Below are 7325 nucleotides of genomic sequence, written 5' to 3'. Positions count from 1 at the left end.
TGGTTTGTGAAAGAATACGACTAAGATCAAGTAAGCTGGTGAGACATTTATAAGTTATATCATTTAATAATCAATGGCTATATATCATTCATTTAAAAGTCCCAGAAAGGATGTACCAATCACATATGGCCTCATTATTAGTATAAATTAGATCATGACATTTTCCAATAGATGCAGTGAGAACTCCACAACTGCATTGTTCTGTGTGGAGTGCTACTAAATTTGGAGGATAGTTATGTCCCTAGCCGGTATTAAACCTGTAGCTAGGGCTAGGAATTGGCAGGGACCTTAGGATACGATATGTATTCTATATGCATCATCATTCTACATTTACTGCGATTCAATACTGCTTTTTTTTATTGCAATTCGATGTTTCAAACATCTTGCTGACTATATTTGTCTGCTGCAGAGGGACAAGAGAGAGCCATGAGAAAAGTTTTGATCAGTCATGAAAATAAAAATGCTTAAAACATGTTAGCTCACTATTTTAAAAAGAAAACGGAGAACAACCTATAGAAAGAGAAATAGCAGAGTTTTGGTGCAGGTACAGCTGACTAGTGCTAGCTAACGTTAATTACCTAGCAATTGATATTTGGTGTCATAGTATCGTTATAATATCATCAAAAAATTATATTGCAATACCGTACTACTGCATACATGTTTTCACCATCAATACCTGCGACCCATCCTGTCAAGGCTATAGCACCATAGAAACTGTTCCAAAGGAAAATATAATTGCTAGAGGTGTAATGTACCTAACCCTGTGAATGCTACAGTAGGAGTTCAGAGGGGATAGACTTTAGGGCGGAACCTCTGACCAATTAATACTGTAGCTAAATATACCTGTTGGAGGAGGATTGCTCTCCACTCTGCAGGTGGTGCTGGGTTTGGGGCTCCGTTGACATCGCACAAAGCCTGATATATTGGATATTTTTAGTTTCTGCCTAAACCTCCCATGTACTGTTTTGGGACTTTCCAACATTGCAGGCGATAAATTGACAATCGCTGCTGTAACCGATGTGAAATGGCTAGCTAGTTAGCGGGGTGCGCACTAATAGCGTTTCAATCGGTGACGTAACTCGCTCTAAGACCTTGAAGTAGTTGTTCCCCTTGTTCTGCAAAGGCCGTGGCTTTTGTGGAGCGATGGGTAACGATGCTTCGAGGGTGGCTGTTGTCTATGTGTGCAGAGGGTCCCTGGTTTGAGCCCAGGTAGGGGCGAGGAGAGGGACAGAAGCTATACTGTTACATTGATGCTGGTGACCGGGATCACTGGTTGCTGTGGAAAAGGAGGTCAAAAGGGGGGTGAGTGTAACCGATGTGAAATGGCTAGCTAGTTAGCGGGGTGCGCGCTAATAGCGTTTCAATTGGTGACGTCACTCTCTCTGAGACCTTGAAGTAGTTGCCCTTGCTCTGCAAGCACCGCGGCTTTTGTGGAGCGATGGGTAATGATGCTTCAAGGGTGGCTGTTGTCTATGTGTGCAGAGGGTCCCTGGTTCGAGGAGAGGGACGGAAGCTATACTGTTACACTGCCACCGGGTCATGTCCAACCGCACCCACTTCCTCTGAATTTATATCTTTATTTTTTACATTCTTCAATATTTTACACATATGATGATGTTCATATGATACCCTAGTGATTCAACAAAATCAATGGGTCCCCCTGGGGGTCGAGGCCCCTGGGCACGCAATATAGCCATTAAAACTACAAGATGTAGATAGCTGATTAGCCTAACTTTTCTAACTAAAGTGGGCTAGTAGTAGATCAACTGGACATTTCTGACAGTTTATAAAGAGGAAAATTGCCCATGCACTACTAACTTAAAAAAACTGCACCTTGTGCATTTTACTATCACAACTCTCAACAGCAGTAAGTACGCGGCCCATATTGACTCTATTCTAGGTCTGGATCCGGACCGTGGTCCGCATATTGACTATGGCTACTCTAGGGACAGTGACACTATTATACAGTGCCCTAGTGAAAATCTCTACACACCTTGCACACTATTCACATTTTGCTGCCTTAAAGTGATGCTCAGGAACTTTTGTATAATTTCAGCCAGTAGTTTTGAAAATGGTGCTCACAAGCCAAAACAGGTCCTGGTTTTTAGTGTACTACTGTATGTCATTCAATTCTGTACTGCATCATTCCTTTCGTATTATGATTAATTATAATTATAATTGTTACTTCCTGACCCTAAAATGTATGGGTAGCAATTCGTATGATACAGTATGTTACGAATCCAATTCGTACAATATGTTGCTTAAAATCCCCGACTGCATTTTTAAAGTTTAATAAAAAAATTGATTAAAGTAGATCTACAGAACCTACTCATTTTCAAAGTGAAAGAAAATGATAGAAAATGTTACAAATTATAAGTATTTTCAAGTATTGTGGTTGTAGCATTATGTTATGGGTATGCTTGTCATCGGCAGGGACTGAAGAGTTTGTCAGGATCAAAATAAATATGGAAGGATCAAAGCCCAGCTAAAAAGTTAAAGGAAAACTCTCCTTAGTCTTCTGAAAACCTAACCCTAGGATAGAGTTTTATTTTTCAGCGGGACAATTGCACACATTTTTATGACAAAGACACATCAGAATGTCTATCCAAGAGGCGGTGGGTATTCCTGAATGGTCCAGTCTCAGTCCTGACTTAAATCTGCTTTAATATCAAAGACAAGGTTTGAATATTGCTGTCCATCAATGATACTCAACATATTTCACATGAGTAATGGCTGCCAAAAGTGCTTCCACCAAGTATTAAATCTGGGGTGTGAAGATATACACAATCAAAAAATCTTCAATTTAATCCCTTGTTAGATTTAATTTTAAGACAGAAAAATGTGAACACTGTACAAGGGGTATGTAGACTTTCCACTAGGCACTCTATGTGGGACAGTCTAAATGTTACCCACATCACAAGGTCAGTTTTTGTTCATCCCTCTTTGTATAGAGAAGAGTAGAGTGGGTGCCAAGAATCCATGACTCACTCGACTAAGGCTTCCAGTGTCATCACAGCCTCACCCAACAGTTTATCATCACACTCAGTGCTATAAAATTAATTTCCCTATAGAGAATGATACATGGCAAGCTGTAAACCAAGGACCCTAGTTGAGTGCACACTACCGGACAGTATTCAGCAGTATGGATATGAGAGAGTGTGAACAACTGGTGACTGCATGCCCTAATGCAGTGTTTCGCAATGGTGGGGTTTTCCTAATGGTAGGTCGGGACTCACTGATAACTTTTGGGTCCTACTGTGGTTCGAGATTTGTTTTTGCTTATTTTAGTTTCGGTTTCATGCACCAGCTTTAAAAAGCTTAAACAACAATAATTTTGGTTCTGGAAAAGATATTTCACAGCAGTTAAGATGGTTAAATGATTCTCTACACTGTATTAGCTTATTTTGTCACAAACTGAAATTAGGCTAACTATTAGAGTTTTAGCAACAAGGAAATGCCAGAGCGATTTGTGTACTATAGTGCAACTTTAAAAATGTTGCAAGACTTTTAATAACACTGTTTGCTTGGGTGAACTGTTTGGAACTCCAAGCACAGATAGGACAAACAGAAGCACTCATTAAGATCAGGTTGTCCAATTAGGCAGGTGGGCGCAGCCAACACACCTGAACACACTTAACAAGATAGGATAGAGATGGTTTTGTTGACACTGAGAACAGAATGTATATCTTTTTCAATAACATTCTTAGAATGGTCTTTGAACATTCATGTTTTCTTGTGGTTTTTATTAAAAGTTTTCTTATTGTTCTGAGAACACAACTTTCAATAGAACAATGAGGAAACTTGAAGAAAACATTATTCTGAAGTACTGAAATTCTCTCAGAAGAACGTTGTTTCTTAACATTTTCTGAACGTTCTGAGAACATTACTTTAAATAGGAAACATGTAGGAAACGTTATGTTGAAGCATTTAGATTCTCACAGAAGAACATTGTTTCTTAACACTCTCTGAACTATTTGAGAACATTCCTAACGTCAAACCAGTTGAAGATCTTTCCTAGAACATTACCAAAAATGTAATTAAATGTAACCATGTTTGAACTTTTGGGAAACATTCTGTTAAAGTAATGAAATACCAAGAAAATAATGTTATTTTGTCAAGTTTCTTAAATGTGCTGAGAATGTTCCCAAGCCAAGCAACTATCCTGCACCATTCCCAGAACGTTGTGGGAAGGTTGTATGCAAAATAACCATAGGACAACCACACTCTCACCATTCTCTAAGAAACATATGATTCTCAGAACGTTATGTGCTCGCTGGGTGACTACGCGGATCCTCATTTCTTGAGAACATCTTCTATTGGATCACCACCCCTGAGGCTGTAAAGCTATGTGTACACATTGTGGTGACAACCCATTACTCAAGATCCTGATAAGCTGAAGGTCTCGACTAGAACAAGAACCTGCACACCCCGTAGCTCTCCAGGACTATGGTTTGGACCGCTGTTGTAGATGCATGAAACATGCATGAGAGCATCAGCTGGTCCAGATGACTGTGATCACGCTCTCCGCAGCCGATGTTCGTAAGACCTTTAAACAGGTCAACATTCACATGGCCGCTGGGCCAGACGGATTACCAGGACGTCTACTTCGAGTATGCACTGACCAACTGGCAAGTGTCTTCACTGAAATGTTCAACCTCTCCCTGTCTGAGTCTGTAATACCAATATCTTTCAAGCAGACCACCATAGTCCCTGTGCACAAGAACACTAAGGTAACCTGCCTAAATGAATACCGACCCGTAGCACTCACATCTGTAGCCATGAAATGCTTTGAAAGGCTGGTCATGGTTCACATCAACACCATTATCCCAGAAACCCTAGACCCACTCCAATTTGCATACCACACAAACAGATCCACAGATGATGCAATCTCTATTGCACTCCACACTGCTCTTTCCCACCTGGACAAAAGGAACACATATGTGAGAATGCTATTCATTGACTTCAACACCATACTGCCCTCAAAGCTCATCACTAAGCTAAGGACCCTGGGACTAAACACCTCCCTCTGCAACTGGATCCTAGACTACCTGACGGGCCACCACAAGGTGGTAAGGGTAGGTAACAACACATCCGCCACGCTGATCCTCAACACGGGGGCCCCCCAGGTGTGCGTGCTCAGTCCCCTCCTGTACTCCCTGTTCACTCATGACTGCACGGCTAGGCACAACTCCAACACCATCATGAAGTTTGCCGATGACACAACAGTGGTAGGCCTGATCACCGACAACGACGAGACAGTCTATAGGGAGGAGGTCAGAGACCTGACAGTGTTGTGCAAGGACAACAACCTCTCCCTCAACGTGATCAAGACAAAGGAGATGATTGTGGACTACAGGAAAAGGAGGACTGAGCACACCCCCCATTCTCATCGCCGGGGCTGTAATGGAGCAGGTTGAGAACTTCAAGTACCTTGGCGTCCACGTCACCAACAAACTAACATGGTCCAAGCACATCAAGACAGTTGTGAAGAGTGCATGACAAAACTTATTCCCCGTTAGGAGACTGAAAAGATTTGGCATGGGTCCTCAGATCCTCAAAAGGTTTTATAGCTGCACCATCGTGAGCATCCTGATGGGTTGCATCACGTGCCTGGTATGGCAACTGCTCGGCCTCCAACTGCAAGGCATTACAGAGGGGTAGTGCATATGGCCCAGTACATCACCGTGGCCAAGCTTCCTGCCATCCAGGACCTCTATACTAGGTCCTGGATGGCAGGAAGGCCCTAAAAATTGTCAAAGACTCCAGCCACCCCAGTCATAGACTGTTCTCTCTGCTACCGCACAGCAAGCGGTACCGGAGCACCAAGTCTAGGTCCAAGAGGCTTCTAAACAGCTTCTACCCCCAAGCCATAAGACTCCTGAACATCTAATCAAATGGCTACCCAGACTATTTGCACCCCCCCTACACTGCTACTACTCTCTGTTATTATCTATGCGTAGCCACTTTAATAACCCTTCCTGCATGTACATAATTACCTCAATTACCTCGACACCGGTGCCCACCCACATTGACACATTGACGCTGAACCGGTACCCCTTGTATATAGCCCCCCTATTGTTATTTCCTGCTGCTCCTTAATTCTTTGTTTTTCTTATCTCTTACTTTTTTGTTGTTGGTATTTTCTTAAAACTGCATTGTTGGTTAAGGGCTTGTAAGTCAGCATTTCACTGTAAGGTCTACAACTATTGTATTCGGCGCATGTAACAAATAAAATTGTATTTTATATTATTATAGGATGGCAGGTAGCCTAGCAGTTAGAGCGCTGGGCCAGTAATTGAGAGGTTGTTAGTTTGAATCCCTGAGCTGACAAGGTGAAACACCTAGCTAACGCCACAACAAATTGAAATTCGTAACATATGATACGTTTCGCAAATTCGAAACATTGGATGATGGACATCCACAAATTAATACAGTAGATACCATAAGAAACGTAACATAACATACGTAATGGAGGCAGATAGATTTACACTTACTATGTTTTGTCTACCGTTGATAATGGCAGACCCTGGCCTTGACCCCACTCTCCGAGGGCATCTCAGAGAGAGCTTGTTGCAATTTCGATGGGGCTCTCTTGTTCCGATATCAGTAAGTGGACTGGAGGCAGGGCATGAAAGGCATAACGAATCCAGTTGTTTGTGTCATCCATTTTGGGAAAGTACCTGCATAACTGCGCATCCAACTCACTCAGGTGCTTCGCTATATTGCATTTGACATTGTCCGTAAGCTTGAGTTCATTTGCACAGAAAACGATCATACAATGATTGAAAGACCGGTGTGTTGTCCTTGTTAATGCAGACAAAAAAGAGATCAAACTTTTTAATCATAGCCTCAATTTTGTTGAATATATTTGCGGAGAGTCTGTGTCATCCTAGATTCAGATCAATCAGGCGTGAAAAAACATCAACCAGATAGGCCAGTCGTGTGAGAAACTCGTCATCATGCAAGCGGTCAGACATGTGAAAATGATGATCAGTGTAGAAAACTTAAAACATGTCAATACTTTGCCCGTTGATAACCAGCGCACTTTCATATGTTGTAAAAGCGTTAGATGGTCGCTACCCATATCATTGCCTAGTGCAGAAAATACACGAGAGTTCAGGGGCCTTGCTTTAACAAAGTTAACCATTTTCACTGTGGTGTCCAAAACATATTTCAAGCTGTCAGGCATTCCCTTGGCAGCAAGATCCTCTCGGTGGATGCTGCAGTGTACCCAAGTGGCATTGGGAGCAACTGACTGCAAGCGCGTTAACACTCCACTATGTCTCCCTGTCATGGCTTTTGCGCCATCAGTACAGATACCAACA

This window comes from Salmo salar, chromosome ssa15 (assembly GCF_905237065.1).
Source record: "Salmo salar chromosome ssa15, Ssal_v3.1, whole genome shotgun sequence".
Taxonomy (NCBI): Eukaryota; Metazoa; Chordata; class Actinopteri; order Salmoniformes; family Salmonidae; genus Salmo; species Salmo salar.
The sequence above is the reverse complement of the archived record's forward strand: the minus strand, read 5'-3'. Positions refer to the sequence as shown.